This window comes from Homalodisca vitripennis, chromosome 5, assembly GCF_021130785.1.
Source record: "Homalodisca vitripennis isolate AUS2020 chromosome 5, UT_GWSS_2.1, whole genome shotgun sequence".
NCBI classification, from domain to species: domain Eukaryota; kingdom Metazoa; phylum Arthropoda; class Insecta; order Hemiptera; family Cicadellidae; genus Homalodisca; species Homalodisca vitripennis.
In genome coordinates, this window is record NC_060211.1 from 106,882,525 (window position 1) to 106,892,583 (window position 10,059).

A 10,059-nucleotide genomic window follows, 5' to 3' on the forward strand; every position below is an offset into this window, starting at 1 on the left:
TACGATATCTCTATAGATAATTATGTGTCAAAGTAATTTAATAAATCAAGATGTAAAATTGTTGTTATGGATAAAGCTACAAATATCGATATTAAATGTGCATTTTCTACATGAAAATCAAAGTATGAATTTCATTACGTGATTGATATCTTCTGATTGTAGATAAATATCAATATCGACATTAATTTCATTTTTACTTGTCTACACAACAACAAAAAAACAGTTAAAAATCTCATCTTAAAAATTACTTTTGAGGAAGTAATTAAATGAAAGGTCAAGCTATATTTGTAGCCTGGCAGCCTATTTTATAGTTTTGTGAAATATAGTTTGATGTATGCACCACATTACAACAAGAAATACAACATTAATTGCATTTCAAGCTGATATTTTAATGTCAGAAAAGTTTGTTCAGTAGTTACGGTTTTAATAGAGAATAATAACCCGGTGTTTATTTTTTTAAGACTTGGGCTGATATACTTTTGTAAAATATAGATTCATGTAAGCACCACATTAAAACAATGAAAATAACAATTAAATGCATTTCAGAGAGTTATTTTAATCTCAGAAAGTTTGTTCAGTAGGCTTAGTAATGGCTTTTAAAGAGAATTATATCCACTGTTTTTTACAAATGGGACAAAATGACTACACATAGTGACCCAGTAGCTCTCATACGCGAGTAGTGAAACTGTCGATGGTCCTAGACATAGATTATGATGCGGTACACCGCTTCAAACGATAAGATATAGACAGGTTGGACACTTACTAGTACTAGTGGAGATGAGCAGGGAACACCCAGTGCGAACGTCCGAGGACTACTGTCTCATGCTATAGATAGACCGCCAATTGGTTAATACGTACGGGGTTAGAGCTTGGCATTGCAGGAGAAGGCCGTCCTTCCTCAGCCTTATCAATGCGCCGCTCCACGCATCGCCTCACGAATAGCAATATGGGGTACGGTATCATGTCTGCTCTTGACCCCTTTAGTGACAGGACAGACTGGATAGTCTCAGCAGGTAGTATGAACTGTCTGTCTGAACTTCCTTCCTGACTGTTTGATGTTACCGTCAATAAAACTGTTTAACATGGCCGACGCGACACCTAGTGCTGTAATCTATCCACTTGTAGATTTGAAATGATGTTTGGCTAAGGGTGTCAAGTGAAACATTGTCGTAGCCGAAACTCGTGTATAGTGCTTTAAATACAGCTGCATGGTGTTTTGAGATGATATTTGACCATCGGTATCATATGAAACATTGTCGTAACCGAAACTCGAGTGTTGGTTTTTTTTTAAATTCATCTACTTGGAGATTTGAGATTGAGATTGTGATATTGGAGAATTTAAAACACGCCTGGATAGAAGTTCCATACAGGCCCATAAGCCGGTTGCTAATGGTTTCTTAATGGTAACCTGAATAAACCAGGTCAAGAATACGTGTTCCAGGGATATCTGGTGTACTGAATGGTGTGATCAAAGAAACGTAGAAATAAGGGTAGGGGTAGGACACCTCGGGAAATTGGCCCAGGCCTTCATATGAGAATATTAGTAGAAACTCCAGAGGCCTCTAGACATCAAGTAAGTAGAACATTTATTATAAAACACCAATTTAAAATGTAAAAATTGTACACATTTACAATCATAATTAGTATTTTAGAATATTCTCTAGTGCGTTTTACTACATGATAAAAGGATACATTGCGCACTGATTGTTACTTTTTATTTCCCGGCAAGTTAATCCAACTCTTACAACTGCAATTAATTGGACTGCGTTACATATAACATTCGCACAGGATTGCGGACGTTGCAAGAAACCAGAGTGTTTACACCATTGAGTAATGATGCAGTATATTTACTCTGTGGTGTACTCTTACGTCCATAGTGTTTTGTGGACACATTCTCATTTGTTGTGGTGAAAACGTAGACTGCCGTGAAGTCAAGGAATAATTCCTCGAAGTTCTGCAAGAGTCGAGCAAATAGTCTGCCCTTCATCCTTGCGAAATGAAAATGCATGATTATTCGAGCAAGAAGAAGTCGACGAGAAATTAAGAGCCGAAAAAATTGCAATTTCGATATCAGAGAAATAGAAGAAATTTTACATGCTGCGGAGTCTGTGGTATAAGTTTCTTCAGTAGATTCAGTGAAACATTGTTTCGGCAAGGCCACACAGAGAATGATATAACCATATTAATACTAATTTTGTAAGAAGATGAACAACTGTTATAAGATTTTAGCTGGGGAAGGTCAAAATCATAATTCACGTCGTTTTAGTTAAAAACTGTCAGTTCACTGTCATGGTATTCAAGATTGACGTTTAATTTAGAAACAAATTGAAAAAGAGGTTATTTGATCAAATTAACCAGTTACACAAGGAGAATACTTATTTAGATCCATTCATGACAAGATCATTACATTCATTCGTGAAAACCATACTAATCATTCAAGATTTTTAATTGCTTACAATGTTTAATAGCCAAGTTTAATTCAATTCAACCGTTGAAATTTGTTTTACTTTTCCAAAGAGTATTTCGTCGCGAATGTAAATGGTTTAATAGCAGTTCGAATTAATAGAATTATGTTTTAAAATGTAATAACCTGCTCAAATTTGATTAACTCTATTGATTTTATTATTTTTTTGGAATAAATTATTTCAACTGAACCCATTATGAAAGCTCAGCAAGGACACAGAACAAAATAGGTGTAGGTAAATTATATATTTACCTGTATAATATACGGTGTGTGTGTGTGTGTGTATATATATATATATATATATATATATATATATATATATATATATATATATATATAATATGCCATACAAATTATCATTTACAATAAATATATACTTTATCTAGATCCGTTTTATATATTAACTACAAATAAGAGCAAACGAAATTATCCATCAAAGTGCGAATATATTTAGATTGCAGAGAAATAACATAATAACAAAACATAAAAATATAATTTCTTAGGTTTTGAATCTTTTTTAAGCACACGAGTATATTAAGTAAGCGTTTTTTGATGGAATACCATGTTACTCATCACCTCACGAAGACCTATTTGTTTTGTCAACAAAAGACAATAGAAATTGGCTTTTCTTCGGTCAGCAGTAAAGGCTAAGTGTCGCAAATATTTCTGCAGTTATTTAGCAAACATTTGCACTTCTGCAGCATTGAATTACTCGCCCGTGCCTACATGGACACTTGTAAACCTTGTACACGGCATTGTCTCACCATCGGTATACAGTAAAGTAAACAGGCGCTTATCTAACTTTTGGGCTCACTCTGGCGTTATTACTCACTTTACCTAGTCATCATGGAAAGTTATTCGAAACTTTTCAACAATTCAAGGCTTATTCAGTTCTATAACCTTATATAAACACCTATCCCGACATGCCCAACTTATTAGGGCGACAGCCATTGAGGTATTTCCGATCCGCCGGCTGAGACGTGACATTGAACGCAATATATTTGTAATTATTAATATTCATAAATTTATTTTTTCAGTTATAAACACTATTTTGTTATTATACACGTGTTAGTAACCATTTCATAAATATTTTATAGAAAATAAAATTAGTGTTAATGTAAATTTGTTCAAATGCCTGATAGGTACATCACTGGATTAGTTTCAGTCCAAACATTTTATTAGATTTCCAGAAACTCCAGATTTAGGAATTTCTCGGAGAAAAAAGACATTCATGAACAATAAATACGATGCTATTTGCGAGTACATTGTACTTTAGGTTAGGTTAGTGTGTATACATTAAATAAGAAATTCAATATAATAGAGATGGGACATAAAGGTAGAGGAAACAATTGTTTCACGTAATCCATTTTAACACTTCTGAAGTTTATGTACAATATTGTCCAAAAACCATGTACGTACTTTTAACATAGTTATACAGTTTACAACTTTGTTATATTATAACAAAATCTTATAGAACTCGTCTCAAAGCCATAGATGTTTCACTTGAGGAGCTTATATTAATCATAATTAATTCGAATAAACAGATAATAGTGTTTTTAACAGTTTATTAGCATTATTATACTAAATTAAGTTTCTGAAGTGAATTCATAAATACGGGTTCATCCATAGAATCAATGTTCTATGGATGAACCCGTATTTATACTGCGTCATAAATACGGGTTCATCCATAGAACATTGATTCTATGGATGAACCCGTATTTATGACGCAGTATAAATTGTAGCCCCGTGTTAAAAGCGGAGTCTCGGGTACCCAGAGCAGCTAACTAGCGTGCCCTCTTAAGAGATGATGGAGTGCCCCCTCCCAGTCAAACCTTAGTTACGCCACTTTGTCAAGAGAACCGAGTCCGGAGCAAACAAACGAGACAGCTCTTTGGATGAATGACCGCTGGATGATCCAGTTCTAGGCTGGCAAGAACAGGATTCGCCGTTTTGTGGTGATCCGGAAGTCATCATCTTTCGACCACTCTGCATACCAAACAAAAATTGATACAAGTCTGAGGCGAGAGAACTGATGTTAATTTGGGGCTCCCGTAATCGCATCTTAACGTTAATAAAATGTAGTTTTCGGTCCTGTTCTCACAATGAGCGCTGTATCTGACAGTCGAGGACGAAATGGCGTGTGCGTATTAGACCACCATCGTTATTACACTGTTTGTACGCTCAGAAGCGGGTGGATTCTACACATTCCGTTCTAGTGACCTTTGGATGAAATATGTAAATGAGGAAGTACGTAAAAATCGACTAAATCGTGTCCTAATCACGTTTTGTTGAATAAAACAACTACGTTTGAAAATTGGCAACCAGAGGTATTCGTAAACAAGATAGGAGTAGTACACGCCCCACTGTGTCACGAAACCGGTTTCGCTGTAGTTGCTCATTTCATTCTTGAAATCTGCGGAAAATATCTATTTGTGGACATACATACACAGTTTATTTTCTTCATGCAGAAAAGAAATATTTGCATCCACCCGGCAGACAATAGAGAAATTGTGCCAGCCAAGGAGTATAGGCTTCAATAACGCTCAGCCAAGTTTCATGGGTAGACATGAACGTCATAGAGCTCATTACTATCTATGTACAAATGAAATTTCATGCAAAACTAAAAGTTTACAGACGAAATTTGTTCATTCAGTTAGTGTTCAGATAATTACAGTTTCGATTAACTAGTTAGAGTACGAGAACGCAAGAGTGCGATGAAATCAAATCTTGTCACCAGTTTATAACATCGATGTTTCACTCGTGTACCTCTATGAATGAAAACATCACATGTTAAAACTTAATTAGTCAGTTTGTTTACAAATTAATATTCTATTTTCTCGTTGCCATCATGGTTACCCATAAGACCAAGGTAAAAATATTCGTAAACGATCAGCCAAATACGATGGAGTGCCATCCATCATCATCGAACTCATTGTTGCTCATATTACAATTATGATCTCTTCATAATTTTCTCTTCATGCAAACTTTCAAGTCTATTGGTCAGTTCATTTTCCAGAATCGTTCGGACATACATACAGAAAGACATAAATGACATTGTTCAAGCTTCTCAAGTGACAGGCTTCGCTGACGCTCAGCCAATGAACCACAGCAAGACTGTTGCCATTTATATTCGAAGCGATTGCACGAATACCGCGTAGCAAATGGCGTTTCACGCCTAATGTTTACAACACTCCTAACTTCAAACCAGGGGCCACTACAGTGCTGTAGTCTGTGTCATAAACACGTTACGAGTGCCCTAGTGACTAGAGTTGGCTGAATATACTAACCACACAAATTGATACCTACTCGTTAATGTTGGATAGTTAGCTAACCAGGTGTTGATGCTATATACACTTTCAGCACAAGCAGTCTATGTACTCTACATATACTGTAAATACCCTGCGACACTCACATGGAGCTGAGAGTGTTAATCGACGTTTCGCAATTATTCAAGTTTGTTTTTGTTTAACTTACATCACAAGTCGGAGAATATTTATACCTATCCCATCACAACACGTTACGTGACAACGACAGTAGTGTCTTTTTATTTGATTTTTACATAATTATAATCTTACGGCTTGTGGACAGCAAAATATTGACGACGTAAAGTGCTATACTAAATGACATATTTTGTTTGCATACTTGCTTTCCGAGTAATTTAAGTCTACCTAACCATTATGGGGTGATCGTTAGCTATTGTATGTAGTAGTGCATACATTTTCTTTAGATAATTGTAAAATTTAATGAACCTTACTTTGATTTTATATATACTTATACATTCTACTTCAGGGGTGCCCGAAGTAGAAAGCTTTGGACTATGTAAACACCTAGTATGAGAGCATAAACAGTGTATCCCACATATAACTTTCCAAACTGATTAAGCGTAAGGTATTTGCTGAAAGCAGTTCTAATAATCGTAAGAACCTCCTCTCTCCACGAACTGCAAATGAAGAACACAGTAACAAAGTTCTCAATTCTCCTCAAACAACGTGTTATTTACTATTTGTGCGATTGTGTTTACACCGTTTTATAAGATTATTAAAATCCTAACAGTTTTATTTAAAAAAAAACAACCGTTTTAAAGACACGATCAGAAACATAAAAAGTGTGGGCGTTTTACGAAACACTTGTTAAAGCATTTTTGTAAATGTTGTTTAAAATTATGTTAATTATGTTGTTTAAAACACAAAACCATATTACAATACCCCAATGCAGAATTTAAAGTGTTTGAAAAATCCATACTCACGTAAATATATTAAATATTATGTATATTGTGGTGTACTTAATTTGAAAGTTAACAAACAAATTACAGTTTTTTCCATTTATCTTGTTTATAAAAAAACCACCATAATCCGAATATATAAATGAATTGTTTCTTAGTAGAAATTGCTCACTTTGAAATAGATGGACGAATAAATGTTGATGTCTAGCATGCTCAAATTTGAATAAAACGTACCGGATATTTCCCTCTGAAAATAATAAGTCTAATTATGTACAACTAATTTTACCAACACTACAATACTAATTTAAGGAACCAATGCTATATTATAACTTCTTACTGTATAATATTATAATATTACATTATAATATTCAGAAAGCTTTATACAAGGGTAAGTTTATTCAAGAAAGTATTAACGTCTTAGCATTTTAATATATATATATAAAATATAAATATATATATATATATATATATTTAATTGTTTTAAAGAAAACAATCACTTCGCAGACTGATATTTTACTGTATAATGTTGTCTTTAGCATTTAAACCATCAGCAAATGTTCTGAATATAGAGATTATTCTAAATCCTAACAGATTTGTCAACTTATTACCACTATGTTATATTCTAAGGATAATAGAGTTTCGGATATTTGCATCCTATAATAAAAAAAATAACAATGGCAAACCTCTAAACCCTACTGTTGTTTAACATTATCCATTATCAATAACAAATTATAATATATCGATTTAGTATTTATTTTTAAGATACATCATATCGGTATTCGGTATGTAAAATATGTAATATATATTACTAAATAGTTTGAAGTTGGAAAAAACCGGGTACAATATGAAAATAACTGTTTGGAAATTAAGTAATTATTTGAAACATTTTTGAACTTTTTCAAATTATTCATTATCAATAGCAAAGTGTAATATATTGATTTATATGATACAGCATATCGGTAATCGGTATATATAATACGTAATATATATTACTAAATACTTTAAAGTTGGAAAACAAAACAACAAACTGGATTTAATATAAAAAAGAACTGTTTGGAAATTACGTAATCGCTTGATACATTTTTTAACGCTTTTAAATTTTAAATGTTCTTGTGTTCCCCACTCCTTAAGTTAACAAAATGTTGCAAAAACGAGTAAATTTATTAAATTTCCAATAAATACAAAAATAGAAATTTCATTGTGGTTCTGTTAGTATTCTTGCATTAAAATCAAATTTTATACGGTTTTTAAAGTTACGGTGATTAATACATGTACGACTTCAAAACAACTGCAAAATAGCGTAAAAATCAAATTTCCGGTTGCTCCATAAATGAAGGAAGCTACCAGGAGCGGACCTCTAACGCTAACGATATCCCGTTACAGTTCATTTTGGACGGAAGCAGAGAAGCGCGGAGAGAGCCGCTAGAGTGAGCGAGCTAGGTCAGTGCCTACTTACCGACAGAAGGATGCTGTTACCCGCAGAGAGGTACTGACAACTGTACACTCTTGGAGCCGTCCGCAGAGCTACTCTGTCGTCACCCCTCCACCGGCCTGCTGGCTCGCTACCTCTGCCTCTACCTACGTACATCACAAGCAATCTATGCTCACCGGCATTCTAAAAGTTATAAATGTAAGCTAATTTACAGAATTCGTCTGTGAGTTCCATGGGTTTAATGGGAGAACCAGTAATGACCGTTTGCGCAAATATAGTATGCAGTTTTAATGACATAAGAATTAATTGAAGCAAATTTAAATCCTCACAGCTTACGGCGTTTTGAATCTATGCTAATTATTGTAATATATCTAATTTAGAAACACAGAACATAACACTACAGGATGATATCTTGGTAGAGTAAGATGTATACAAAACTTAAAGGTGCGCCCTACCTCAGCGCTTGAAGTCAAATCAAAGGGTTAAGAGATCACAAATCATGTCCTTACTATTGAAACGTCCGATACTGTCATATAGTTAAATTACAGCTATAATTTCACTGTATACTCATCGTAAATTGGTTTTCAATACAGTATTCATCTTTTAGTGCAAAAATCAGATATATTATAGGTCTATCAATGCACAGTTTATTATTTTTTAATCAAACATTAGCCTGTTCACACAATTAGTTTTCGGGGAAATAAAAAAAAACTACAAGCATACATGAACTGTTCAAAAACAATTATAATTCTTATTTTTACACACAACAAGTTAATTTTGCACTGAAAAGTGAGTCGGTTGGCAGCACTAGCGACAATCTCGAATTTATCCTCATAACAGCAACACTGTCCTTATTTTTCTCGCACGGTTATGGGAGATATCTCTTGTTAAAATGTTATATTCACGTACGTATTAACACATCCACACGTTTTTTAGGTTTTCAGTATTTGAATTTGTTATTAAAAGACTCTTGCATTTTTTTATGCCATCGTTTATTCCAAACATATCGACCTTTACAAATAAAAATAATGCGTATTTATCATATCTTGAAAATTGTAATTGTAAATTTCCCATAATTCTACGATTAAAAATAAGAGCGCAAAAGTGTTTGAAAATTATAATTTTTCTTACGGAGTAAATCTCAAGTTCGTTTCACCTAATGCGAGTTTCTAGACTAATTATCTATTAGGAAGAATTTGGAGATCTCCTTATATGGTCTTCTTTAAAAGGAAATTGAGTTGTATTGTATAGGTAGCTAATTCATCAAGCTAAACTATGTGAAAGATGACATTTATGTCCACTTTTACAAGTGCCATAAATGTCGTAGTAAAGTAACGTCCTCAGTTATGATATCTGATAAATTCAGCGCAAGCATTATTGTCATTTTATCATGGTCATTATCAGTAGTGCATTCACTTTCAACACGTTTGGGCGATTCAGATTTATTTTATCGGTTTAGAAACTTTAAATATACTCGTATGTACCTTAACATGAAACTCTTATGAAACAGTAGACTATCCACACATCGATACAATAATTTTTTATATCCTAATCATAATAAAATTATAAATGCGAAAGTACCTTTGTTTATTTTGCTTTCACGCGTAAATTATTCAACCGATTGTACTGAAATTGTACATAGATATTCTTACAGTTCTAGGATGAATATAGGACCTACTACTATTTCGAAAATTCCTCCGGGCCCCACTGGTCTTTAAAGTAGCTCAAATCCATTTTAGTCTCTAAAGTTGTAAAATATTAATTTGAAGAGCATGTCTAATATAATCAAGTGTTTGTATAAACATTCTTTATTATTTTCAATTTGTTTACATATATAATAAGTACGTTATATAAGGAAAAACCATAATTTTCCTAGACGTTTTAGATTTCAGCGATTAGGTAAGTTATACTCATCTTTCTTATAAAATGTTCTAAAATATA

At 33.4% G+C, this 10,059-nt stretch overlaps 1 protein-coding gene across 1 annotated transcript in view; it reads right to left on the minus strand.

The window, feature by feature from the left end:
• LOC124362668 overlaps positions 1-8,210 on the minus strand; it is a 72,505-nt gene extending 64,295 nt beyond the window's left edge. Inside the window, exon 1 of the mRNA XM_046817367.1 lies at positions 8,143-8,210. The gene's annotated coding sequence lies outside the window, so the exon portion shown is untranslated. The remainder of the gene's footprint in view (positions 1-8,142) is intronic.
• Positions 8,211-10,059: the final 1,849 nt, after the last annotated feature.